The 13,867-nt window shown below is 35.1% G+C and overlaps 1 protein-coding gene across 3 annotated transcripts in view; it reads right to left on the minus strand.

Annotated features, from left to right (window-relative positions):
• LOC129755884 (axin) overlaps positions 1–13,867 on the minus strand; it is a 357,557-nt gene that overhangs the window by 60,700 nt on the left and 282,990 nt on the right. For 2 of the 3 annotated variants that reach the window (XM_055752581.1, XM_055752577.1), the window contains exon 1: positions 12,132–12,804. The exons of the other annotated variant lie outside the window; for it this stretch is intronic. The gene's annotated coding sequence lies outside the window, so the exon portion shown is untranslated. Of the gene's footprint in view, positions 1–12,131; positions 12,805–13,867 lie in introns of those variants that run through there. 3 annotated transcript variants of the gene reach the window in all.

Consider the following 13,867-nt stretch of genomic DNA (forward strand, 5'->3'; position numbering starts at 1 on the left):
CTGACGAAGTTTGACTGCGTGGTAATGGACGACGAAACCTACGTCAAAGCCGACTACAAGCAGCTTCCGGGACAGGAGTTTTATACGGCAAAAGGAAGGAAAAAGGTAGCAGATATTTTCAAGCACATGAAACTGTCAAAGTTCGCGAAGAAATATCTGGTTTGGCAAGCCATCTGTACCTGTGGTTTGAAAGGCAACATTTTCATAGCTTCCGGGACTGTCAACCAAGAAATTTACGTGAAAGAGTGTTTGAATAAACGCCTGCTGCCTTTCCTGAAGAAACACGGTTGTTCCGTACTGTTTTGGCCGGATTTGACATCTTGCCATTACGGTAAAAAGGCCATGGAGTGGTACGCCGGCAACAACGTGCAGGTGGTTCCCAAGGACAAGAACCCTCCCAACACGCCAGAGCTCCGCCCAATTGAGAAATACTGGGCTATTGTCAAGCGGAACCTAAAGAAGATTAAAAAAAACTGCTAAGGGCGAGCAGCAGTTCATGGCAAACTGGCTTTCAACGGCGAAGAAGGTGGACAAGGTGGCTGTACAAAATCTGATGGCAGGGGTTAAGCGTAAGACCCGGCAATTCGGATTTGGAAAAGCGGAAGCCTAACTGAATATTTTTCCTGAATTTTATACTAATTAAACTTGAAAAATTTCACCGATTTACACGCGTTTTCCCTTGACCAAATTTTGACCGTATCACCCTTTATATCAGCACATCAAGTACAATTTTGCATTACAACAGCCCTTCGAGTGCTATGCTGCTTCATATTAGGATTATACCACTCTTTTAAAATGCAGCTAGCATTTTATCAGCTTTGCACAATGCGTTTGCAATGCAACATCATCACAATAACAAATGCTACACATATTTTCTAAGCTATAATTTGGCATTGCACAAGCTTGTTTTAATGATTTTTGCACTATGTAAGCATGTAGGAAATTCAACCCGAGAGATCCCCTTAAATAATATGCATAAGCGAATATAAACAAAAAACAAAATTAGTATCATGGCAAAAAAATGAAGCCAAAAAAAAAATCAAAAATATTTTTTCCGCATGGTTGAGCCTTGGTTGAACGCCATTTGCATTTTCCTAGCATTTTGCCCGCCAACGCTATAGCGTCAACCAATGCTAATACAGTGCTTTTATAGGGTTATACCAGTTTCTGCACTAACGCTTCTGCAAACCTGGCTCACAGAGCCAACATGATGCACAGAATCAAGCTCTTTAGCTGATGTTAGAGCAGAATTGGTGCTTATGGTTACTTGGGATTATCTGGGTTCTAAGCGCGACGATGTAAAATAAAACATTGTGGTAGATTTGATTGCCAAAGATCGTTATCTAAGTAGCTTGCTTGACCCAGGGCTGGTCAGCAAACTTGGAAGGTTATAGATTTTTTTTAATTACAACTAGTTTATTAAAGGCCTATTACTTTACAAGATTTTTTCGTGCCGAGTGTGTACATTTTACTAGGGAGGGAGGCCGTAATAGTTGCGGCGACTCAAAAGTTCGGTAAGATGGTAAGATAATGATTTCACAGCTAAAGCTTCTGAAGGAAACCTCAAAACGATGTCGAGCCTAGGAATTTGGACAGAATGAGATAATTTCCAGATAATTCGCTATGAAACCGAAGTCGGTACAACTGATAACTCACAAAAGAGTTGTGAAGCATGTGAAGATTATTGTTGGAGGACATGCTGATTATAATACTGTTGCACCCAAGGTCATGGACTCATTGCCCAGGCCTTTGGTTTCAGTTTTGTCGAAACTTGAATATGGAAGTATGACACAGTATTCCATCCGTTACAGACCCACAGTTCTACGGGCCTAGTTTCCTATTCCTGCAGTGCCAGCTCAGAAGAAACTGTATTTGTTCCCTGGTTGTCAGACTTTGTAAATTGGAAGCATCGGAAGAGGTCAATCATCGCTTGACGTATTTGCTTGTAGGCTGTGGTTAAAAGTACCGGTATATTGCCCTGCAGGTGTGGGTACGATAAAAAAACGACAAAGAAGAGATTGTGGTTAGCTTAGCTTAGCTTGTTTGACTACTCATATCCACCTTAAATCATTGAACTCGAAATGCTATTTAATTGTTTCAGAGGATGGTAATGCTATTTAATTACGTACTTCAAAAGAAAAGATGACTTTTTTCTTATTTTTTATGAATTCATGCGCATTTAGAATTCTATGATCGCTGGCGTGGCTAAGCAGAACAAGTTCCACGTCGCCAATGGTTGCTACTCCGTGATTAATCGAGGCCATCAATTTTGCACAAAGTCTAAAAGAATGGTGCTTGGGATTAGCAGTTCATTCTCATTGTACAAAACTCATGCTCTCCGTTTTTGAAATGATTAATAACGGCGCCGGCCACGTCCTAGTAGTCAATGGGGAAAAAGGAAGGAATGTTAGTTTGATACTCTTTAGGTTCAACTAGCAACTTCATGCTCCTGCATACTCCAAAAATAATTTTGAAATAGTCAGAACCAGAAATAAGTAAGTATCACCAGCTATGGAAACCGTCTGTACGTCTGCGAATCTATATTCAAGTTTCAAAGGAAGGGGTTGTGTTAGTTAGGAAAAGGTAAAGATCAGGATCCATTTTGGTCAATGGTGCGATCGTATTCTCCTGCACCTTCTATGCTCCTAGACATTTCATAAGGAAACTCCTACTTCTACGAGGCATTCGATAAACGTTAAATAAATATATATTGAGTTAAGTATTGAAAGAAAATTATTAGCATCCACATTTCATCCCTATCAAACTAGCTTTTTTTCCCTAACAGTGATCCCTGTTAAATCAAAGAGTTATCAAAAGGCTCAATCAATCAAAATGGTTGAAAAAAAAAAACAATATTTTGAATTGAATGTATTTTTCATAGTATGCCGACAAAAACTTCTCAAACTATTTTTCGTTATTAATACCTTTTTGAAAATTCTTCAATTCTTTCTTCTCTTTGCCTCTTTTTGAGCTTCATTGCATGTACAAAATAATGTTTAAATTTTTGCCACTTTTGAAAAGATCTGATATTTTTTTGATTTACCAATTCGAGTAACTACTAATCAATCAGAACATTTTATTATTTTTAAATGCTGGATATTTTGAGAAAAACAATACGCGACCTTTTAAAATTAATAACATGGAATAACATGGAAACAGTATTTTTAAGTGATTGAAATTTACTTGTAGAACGAAAGAATAAGGAATTTCTTACCACTGCCTATTAGGCAGACAAACATTATTTCTTAGTTTAAATCAGCTTTCTCTAATTCAAAACTTTAAAACATTTTTATGCATTCTTTATTTTTTTCTGTGTGTCCCTACTTCAACTACACTCAGGCAAATTCTTATTATAATTTTCATAAGATGCATCTTATGAACCGCTTTTTAGAGTGTAAAATAATGTTTCATAAGAGTCTTATGAAATTCTTTCAATTTTCATACGATGTTCTTATGAAAAATAGAAGAAACGGCATTGTGAAAAAATAATGAACATATTCATTCATAGCATCAGTTTTTTTCATCATCTAACAGTACGAAACAAGCGCCAGTTCATATTTATTATAGTTTTCCTTCAATATTAAATGTTATTGCTATCTCCGGAATGGTAAGTCCGATTTGATGTTTTTGGTATGAACGTTTAATATATTAGTAAACAAAAATACATTATTTCTTTACTTTTCAGCAAGCTGATCGCCAAAAAACGAAAGGTCGAAGATTAAGATGCGGCAAAAAAAAACTGATGGAGCCGTCGGTTGATGCACTGCTGATGGTGACCATGGAGAATTTAGTTTTAAACAAATTAGGCAAACAATAAAGTGAATGTTTTCAGCATGAAATAACTAGATTTTTTCTTATTAGAAAGTGATTTACTGTTTCCATAAGAGTCTCTTATGAAAAGCAACAACCTCTCATTGAAGTAGGCGTTCATCTTCAGAATTCATTCGCGTCATAAGACAATCTTATGAATTTCATAAATTTTTCTTATGGCGCCACTTCATAAGAGAATCTTATGGCATACATAATAGTATTTTTTTGAGTGTATATATTATTGATTTCCATAGTAAATTATTTCAAAATAAAAAGTAGTTTTGCATCATGGATCAACTTAGAGAAGCCTTATTTTAAAAACTTTGATTTGATACTGAGGTATCAACAATGTCAGTTTAAAATAAAATCCGGAAATCTTTAAGATACACTTAATTTAAAAACGAATGTTGCATTGTTTCAAAAATAAAACTGAAAAGTCAAACAGCAATAAAAAACAAAAGTTTAAAATGGAACGGGCTCACCAAAAAAGTTATAAAAGATGCTAATTGTTCATCTGAAAGTCCTCCTGGAATACTGGTCCTTGAATCCACGAAGGAGTCCACTTTCTGAAGCTCCGAAGGTGATGGTGGTCACTGAACTGGTTCCATCCGTCTAGATTATACTATCACTTGATCAATTTCAATCTTCCGGATTTTAAAAATTGTTAGCACTTTTTCAGTTAAGCTTAGCAGGCCACCAAAAAACCACTCCCACCGGGCGCGGGAATTTGAGTTTTTTTTTCTCTCCCACCACTTATTTCTTCCTGTCACAAAACGCACAATCAGGGAACTTTCCCTGATAATAATAAGTGGAAAGTTTCCCTTTTTATCACTATTTGAAAAGAAATTTAACTGGATCCGCGATTCAAATCGACTGAAATTCGTATATTTTCCACAATTGCAGAACGTGCATTTTCTTCTCAGATCTAGTCAAATGCAAGTTAGAATCCAGTAGCTGTAGTCATAGCTGTGAACCGTATATAAATATACTAGCAGACCCGGCAAACTTCGTCTTACCCTGTTAAATTTGGCGTCCATTTTCCATTTTTTTCTTCGCTGATTAACTTTTAAAATTTATTAAATATCGAGTTGTTAATCGTCTCGCTGTTGTGAACATGTTCTAGTTTTTTTTTAATTTCCCTCATTTCCATTTACTCGAATTGACCCACATAATTCTATCGAAATAAAACCTATGGTCACGAATGGTCAGGTTTCAGGTTCTTTTCGCAAAATGGTTTTATTTTTTCAGTTCGATGTTATCGTCCAACTTGCAAACCTATTGCAAAAAAAAACACTTTTGTAACTTTTTCCATAAATAATTGTATGTTGATAATATATATGTCTCAATTACTGTATACCATTTAGTTGATTTATTTCGCTTTGTTCGAAATAACATTAAGGTTTGAATCGAAATCAAAAGTTTCTCATTTATTGTAATTTATTGCACTTTATGAAAATATAATTTTGAATATTGGGATAATTTTCGGAGTATTTGGGAGCTCAAAGTGCTGCGTTAGGATTAATATTCCTAAAGCAGCGCTTTTAGCTCCCAATTAGTTTTGGGACAGCTTTTTGTTCACCATCCTCACCCCTCGAAGTAGTTTGAATTAATATACATATTTTCACCAAAATCAAGTTCAAAAAGTTTTTCTAGATACCGAACTTATAGATATGACACATTTCAACTTGAAGTGTTCCCAAACAGCATTTGCCATGGCATAAAATCTGGCGATCTTGTAAACTGCAATTTACTTTTTTATATTGATTAATGAAAAAAATGCAAATTACATGTCTATGAACTTTAACCCAATGAATCAAGGAATCGATTGGTAATAAAAATAGAAAAAAATGTTTTTAATTGAAGATCGAAATGATGTTCTGATTTCAAAATTTCCTGAACATTGTTGGTGGGGATCTGCGATTTGATTTTTAGACTTAGACTTAGATTCAATAACATTTAATTGAAAAGCAGATTTAAAAAAAAACTAAATAGATCGAAAAGAAATAATCTGTTCAGGCTACGATGGTTTCATGAGTTCATATAATTTTCTGGAAAATTTCATGCTGAAATAACTCAAAGCCTTCAAAAAATAACTGTTTTTTTTTTGTAAATCGAAACTCTCAATAAAGGAACACCGGGTATGATAACAGTGAACCTGTAAACAGTTTTTCGGTAAATAATTTTAGAAAAAGTTGAGTTTGTTTAGTCAGATTGTATGTATGGTCCCGACCATTTATAAATGAAGAAATAATGTATACATTTTGAACGTTTGCATTCGCTCTAGTGTACCTTTTAACTGAAAATTCTTAGATTATAGATAACTTACACAAATGGTTGCAAAAAATTCTTTGAATTCGGCCTTTAAATATACATCAATCCTATTTAATCCTTCTTAAAGGACAGGCTCTTGTTCATTACATGCGTCTGTTCATTTTCAACGGATTCAGTTGTTGTTCTGTAAATTTAAAGGCGCTTGATTTAGCTTCAATTAAGCACATTTGTACATGTTCGAAAAATGTTTCTAGGCGTATTGGATTATTCAATCGAACATAAATCATCCCACTTTCTTTTTTTCAAACGTCCGCAAAGAGTCATACCATTTTTTCATATGCATCAGACAACCATTGCTGATTCAATTAACATGAAATAAAAACAGTTTTAATATTTAAAACCGTTTAAAAGGTTATGATTTGATCGGTAAAATATCAATCTGGGTCACATCTAGGCTTCATTTATTCATTTGTGCTGTACAAATGAGCTAGGAATCAAAAAGAAAAAAACACATCTAGGCTTCATATCGCCGCCACGTGCGTTGAAAGTATGCTTGGTTAAGAAATAGGCGCCCAAATATTCCCACTAATCAGTATGCTATGCCCTGGTTACTATCCTCTCACGACGTTTGTTTGCGACGCCTCGACCATAGAGACGAAAAACAAACCGCCCGCCCGGCGCCCAAAGTAAAGAAAATCTCGAAAAAAATGGATGTCATGACTTTTGTTTGATTCAAAAAACTACAAATTTAATTTTTACGGACAATTGAGGTAACTTTTTGTTAATTTTATTCGATATAAACCGATTCGCATGGCTACAGAATATTCTAAAAATAACTTCATTCAAATCGTTTTGGTCATTTCGGAGGAGTAGTACTACAAACACCGTTACAAGAGAATTTTATATAATAGATATTCACATTGAACAAAAAGGCCGATCAAAACTCGATTGATGTAAAAGAATTCACTGCAACTTATTGAAACTGAAGAGATTGTGGTTAAATTGACGAAGTGACCATGAAATAAATGAGGTGTCGGATGCCTTTCTGGACTTGCGCCAATCTGGCTCTAAGTCGGACAATTGCAGGTGCACGTTATGGGCAAGGTTGCCGAAATAAATTCTGTGTTTTTGAGAAAAAAAATTCTGACTTTCTGTGATTTTACCCAAAAATTCTGTGATGGATTTCTGTGATACTATTTCCTCGAATTTCATAGAAAATTAATGATAACTTGTGTCTTTTTCACATTTAAGTTGGATAAAATCAATTACCATTACCAATCTTATCATACTTTTCTAATTCAAAGTATTCAAATTTCATACTGTCTTAAAAAATTATAATTTCGAAAATCCATTCAAAATTCCAAAATTCTGTGAAATCTGGAAAAATTTCAAAATTCTGTGTTCTGTGACACAGATTCTGTGATGAAAATTTGCTCAAAATTCTGTGAAATGACAGATCTTTCTGTGATTTCGGCATCCTTGATTATGGGTAGTGATTCTAGTCGTATAGTGTTTGAGCAGCGTCGGAGCCAGATGCGACGGTGACATGTAAAAATGTACAGATCCAAAACATGGCCATGGCGAACCGGAGTAGAACGATACCATCGTATTTCGTATTTAATACCGGGATTGTTTCAATGGGTATCCGTGTGAGCAGATAGCTTACTTCGTACACGATGCTTTCGGTTCCGGGATTCAATAAAAATAGGAACGTATGTCGGTTTACGTCCCGCTCAAAGAGTCCATAGACGGGGACAGCGGAAAACATGCACTACAAACGAGTAAGTCGACGCGACGGTAAGAAAGGAATTTGACATATTTTTTTTCAAAACGATCATCAACTCGCTAATCAGAACGGAGCATGTCTTTTTGTTTCGAGGCGATTGATGCAAAGTCGAATCGATCTGAATTTCGTTTGGAAAGCATTGGCTTCTGTACCTTTGGTGAATCATGAATAACACGTGTTAACACGTACAATGTACATGTTACACATATACAGCCTACATTCTACTGAGTTAAACATTTCAGCTTTATCTCATGATGGATGAATCTGATTAAAAAAAATGTTGATGTTTGTGGATTTATGATCGAAAAAAAATTATAAAATGCATCTAAGAAAAAATATAATTTTAGCAACGACTTTAGACTAAAAATTTTCACATTTGAACATTTTTATTTACAATGGAAATTTAAAATCAAATGATATTTAGAAGATTGGAATTTAACAGCTTTATTTGTTCAATCGCTTTTAAGTGATTTTTTTTTGTATAAGAGAAGTTTTAAATGATTAAACCTTCCTTTACGGTTACCAAAAAAAGAACAATTAGCCGGTTAGGGTCATATAGACCCGAATTACTATTTTTGTTGTATCTTCAAAACTACTAAACCGAATTAAATAAGTTTTACCATTTTGGAATCGTCAACATGTTAACTATCTATTTGGCAAGAATAAAGAAAAAAATGAAAATTTTTGTAGCGTCTAAAAATCGAGCCGAAGAAAAAGTGGTCAAAAAAAGGTGGCGTTTTTGAACAAACATTGTGTCAAGCTAGAATAATGAAATTTCACTATACCGGCTATATTTTCATTCAAATTGTTTTAGGAAAAATAGTTTTTGGTTTTCCAATAGGTATTATATCATAAGCCGTAAATGAAAATAAAAAAGAAGAACTGAAAATGAATGATTTTGTTTTCTTGAAAATCATTGTTTTTCCTAAGCTAATAAGCTAATATTTGAAAACTGGGCTGATAAGTGATTTATGAAACTCACTCGTTAATCGGACACGCTCGGTAATCGGACATTTTTGAGAGCTGATTCCAAAGCCAGTTTTACTCAAAAACCGGAAGTTTTGTTAGAATAATTGCAAAACTTCAAGTTCAAGACACTTTTCTGTTCATTAATAGATGTTTTTGTGCTCGGATCTGACATCACACAATACTGTTATAATTTCATATTTTTTATCAAATGTTCGTAATGAGTCCCTAATCTTTCTGGATTTATATCAAACAAAAGTTTTTCAAAACGACTTCAGAAAAATGAGTTATATTTGTTACTTTTTTTTTTTTTTTTTTTTTTTTTTTTTTTTTTTTTTTTTTTTTTATGCGGCAGCTTTATGAGAAATCACACGGCCCTTTTGAGGCCAAAACTTCTCACCGCGGGGGAAAGCTGGGTAAATGAAATGGGTAGAATTTGGAGGAGACCGCAATACACCGGGCGAATTAGGAATGTGTCCCACTTAAACTCCGGTTGCTCTCTCACAAGTCAAACCCTGGCGAACCAGGACTGGGCTTGCCAATGAGCCGTATTACGTGCGAGGGTATTTTATATCGGTTGTATGATGTGGAAATGTGTAACACTGTGTCATGTGAAGTGAGCAACAAATAGTAGCTTTGGTTTGGTTTGTTTGCTGGATTCGTCGTGATATTAAGTAGTATTGTGTCGTCTGAAGTGAGCAACAAATAGTAGCCTTTGTAGGGCTGAGTTTTGTTGTCACATTGAGTAATATTGTGTCATGTGTAGTGAGCAATGTTTGAATTTTGTTGTCACAGTGAGTATTATTGTGTCATGTGAAGTGAGCAACAAATTGTAGCCTTTGTAGGGCTGAGTTTTGTTGTCACAGTGAGTAATATTGTGTCATGTGTAGTGAGCAATGTTTGAATTTTGTTGTCACAGTGAGTAGTATTGTGTCATGTGAAGTGAGCAACAAATAGTAGCCTTTGTAGGGCTGAGGTTTGTTGTCACAATGAAAAGTATTGTATCGTGTGAAGTGAGCAACAAATAGTAGCCTTTGTAGGGCTGAGTTTTGTTGTCACGGTGAGTAGAATTGTGTCATGTGGAGTGAGCAACAAATAGTAGCCTTTGAAGGGCTGAGATTTGTTGTCACAGTGAATAGTGTTATGTTGGGCCCTATCTGTCACCTAACCTTACTCGATTCAAAAACTTTGAGCCCATCTCTTGAGATTAGCATAGATTGGCGTATAAAAATATTAACAAATGAGTAAGTCTTTAGGGATTCAAAACAAATGTGGCTACTCTGTAATAATATTAACAACTTGGATACCATAAAACAGAATCTCCATTAAAAGGTGTTTATCACTGCAGCAATTGTAAAAAAAAATCTACGTCAAACGAACAATAGAATAATTGATAAATGACCAAACAAGACCATACTACTAATGACAATGCTGTTCCTCTAAAGCCTCATCGCTAACTCTGAACATCTTCTCAGAGCAACTTTCCTCAATCTGTTTCGGTTGAAAGAAATAACACTCCTATTTTTAATTCCCAATATTATCTTCCTCGGCTGCCTTTATATTATTGTTTTTCAAAATCGTAACATCTTTCTTCGACTACCTTAATTGAATTTCAAGTCTAACCGAACAATAGACAAATATACCAAAAAGCGTTGAAACGAGAAAGAATTATTGTTAACACGAAACTGTCCAAAAAGCATTCTGATCCAATGAGCCTCTAGTTCTTGTAAAATGCTTGATTTAAGAATAAGCCTTCGAAATTCATAAACCGCAAATGCACACTTACTAGAGCATTGGGGAGACGAATACTGCTACCTTTACCTTGCCTAGTAACACATTGAACAGTTATTAACCCGTGACCCATTACAGTCTAGGATACCTCTGAACCTACAGAATACCGGACCTGAAATATAAAACTTTATTAAACAAATTGTATGAAAAATTATATCAGGTCAAACAATCATTACTGATCGGACCATATTGAACACTGGTAAGACGTTTGTTTAAAGCCGTGGGGCCAACACGTAGGTTCCGTTTCACTGGTGTTTATCAGTGATCCGTTCGTGTTCGCAAGATCTGGTGTGATACTCTCACTATTCGATTCTTTAAGATCTTGCGCGACAAGGCATACCCATTTATATCAAAGTGATATAAATGAGCCTCTTACCATGCCCACGGACTTCAGAAAAATGAGTTATATTTGTTACTGTTGCAAAACAGTCATTTTCATAGGTCCTTTTAAATTTAAGGTCGATTTTTGAAGACCACAAAAATCACAAACAAAATTTTTAAGCATCTGATAGCACACAATTGCACGATATCCAAAACAGTAATCCGGGTCCCTAACCGGCTCCTTTTTTTACATTTTTATGTAAACAACACACATAAAATTCACAGAAAACTGCTGCAAAAGTCATCAAAACAACTTTAAAATTTGTATTTCAAATATAGAATATGTTGTCCAGGCTACAAATATTCTAAATGGAAAATAGTTGCTACTAGTTTGTCAAATTTTTATTTCGAGATAGAACTGTTTGTTCACTCTTTGTTTCATAGAACGTAATGAAAGCTCATGCGGGAAATGATGATTTTTGTGCCGAGCAGAGTACCAGATAAAATTAGTGAAAAAAGCTAGGCACTATCTTTACGTTCATTTGGATGAAGTGCCGCTATTAAGCTTCTTTTCATAAACCTGGTTCAAAGGTTGTTTTGCTTTCAGATTGAACTTACCTATTTTATGACTCTCAGAAAATAAAAAGCATTTCTTGGCTTATACGTTACCTATTGTCGGTTTTGCATAACTCCATAATTTTACATAAAAAATGTCATAAAGAAAAAAAAACTTACTATTTTACCTTTTTGGTGTGAGTTTCGTCCGTATTGACTTTTTTCACTCAAATTTCGAGTGTCACGTTTCAACTGTTTCATAAGGTTTTGATTTTATTTGAAATTTCATATTTGAATTTTGGAATTAAATTCTAGTTTAAGATTCAGATTTATATCTTATGCTTTGTTTGTGTTTCATCAAATTTATCAATTTAAACTTTTTATTTATTAATCATTAAAATAAATTTAAAAAAAATGAAGAAGAGGTGTAAACGGTTTGTAAAATAAAACTTTCGAATTTGTCTTGGCACTTTTAAACAAGAGTATAAAAGTCAACCGTAAACCGTCACTGAGATGTAAAACAAGATAAGTACATAAAAGAATTAACTGTACTGTACTTTTGGCCTTTGAAAATTTAAAAAAGAATAAAAATAATGTATTTAAAATAGGTATAAGAGTTAAATACACCTACCTTGAAAACTTTCATTGAATCCAAATTCCCTCCACAGAGTCAAATCACCTCAGAGAAAATAATGTTTACTCCCCATAATGCCAGCCGAGACAGTGTTCTGTTCTGTTTTCATATTCCTTATTCGGTAGTTTCACTGCGCCCGGATTAAAACAGTACACACTGGCTATGCCATTTGTATTGCCTCGGGTTCCGTTGAACCGAGCAGCAGCGGCAGTAATCCGGATTATCCAGCCTCCCCCGAAAAATAAAATTGTTATGCTCTCGACCGAGTGTCTGTGTGTGGGTGTGCGTTGTTCGGCAGCATAAATTCCACCATCCACCAATCCACCACTAACAACAACAGCAACAGCATTCGATGAACGGGGTAGAGAAGGAAGAAGAAAACGGCAAGACCATTCACAGCACACACTGGCTGGGCCAAAAAAAAAAAGAAGCCGCACTACTTTTTTCCTCTATGCGAGATCCGCCGTGTGAATGTTTTAACGAAATGCCATAATTATTCACTTTTTCGCACCGAACTCCGGCTTTCCCGGGCGCATGGCCAACACTTTATCACTGTCGTCACCGGGAAGAACACTTTGGGCACTTGCGGGTCGCGATTCCGAACGGCTCGGTTGTTAATTCGTACACTATTATTGAAATTATTATGCTAGGAAAGGAAGAAAAACTGCAATCAACGACCGAACGTCGACATCTCGATTTTTGATGTGTGCGATGAAAAGAAGAACATCAACAACATGGGAAGAAAACAGTGTTTTTTTGCCTGGTGGAAGGGTCGATCATGAGCTACGCTCTATCATTTTTTAAAAACTTTTTAACATTCAGTGTTTCCTGTTACGTGATCGATTACTTCTTATTTCAAATTTTTAGGTTCAAATTTAAATGATTCAGCAACCATACATTTTGAAATCAAGAGTTCAAAAGATTCTGAATTTCGACCAACAGTCACAAATTGAAAACAAAATTAAGTGTAACGTCTTGTACAGTCGTCCACCTCATCATGTTATTTTTCCGTTTCCCTTTTCGCTCTCTTTCCGTTGTCTTTTTGACAGCTGCTTCGATTTTGAAAACTGGCTGCGTTCATTGAATGCTGGAAAAGTGCTCGAGGAGGCTGCGTTCTATCAATTTGTTCTCTCGGCGGGCTGCGTTTGGTTCGTATTTGTACCGAAAAGTCGTTGATTGATTCTGGAGTGCAGACGCTTGGTATTTTGTAAAACAATATCGTTTGTATAAATACATTATAATAATTAATTTTAATAATTCCTACCTTCACTCCTCTTGGACTGTAGCCCAAGAGCAGGCAGTTCAGCAGTAGAAAGGAGAAAAAGAATTTCTAAACAAAACTCAGAGAACGAATGCAAATCAGCCTTCAAAAATAGGAACGGTCATTTCAAGCGAATTAAAAAAAAGAACTAATAAACCTGGATATGATTTCTGAATCTGAATTCTGTATTGTGAATTCAATCGAAATTCTGAATTATGATTTCTGAATCTGTATCCAAATACACATTACAAAAGTCTGAATCTGACTTATTCTGAATTCTCAATCTGAGTTCTGAATCTGAATTCTGAATCCGAATTCTGAATCTGAATTCTGAATCTGAATTCTGAATCTGAATTCAGAATCTGAATTCAGAATCTGAATTCTGAATCTGAATTCTGAATCTGAATTCTGAATCTGAATTCTGAATCTGAATTCTGAATCTGAATTCTGAATCTGAATTCTGAATCTGAAT

Source organism: Uranotaenia lowii, chromosome 3 (assembly GCF_029784155.1).
Source record: "Uranotaenia lowii strain MFRU-FL chromosome 3, ASM2978415v1, whole genome shotgun sequence".
In the NCBI taxonomy this organism is placed as follows: Eukaryota; Metazoa; Arthropoda; class Insecta; order Diptera; family Culicidae; genus Uranotaenia; species Uranotaenia lowii.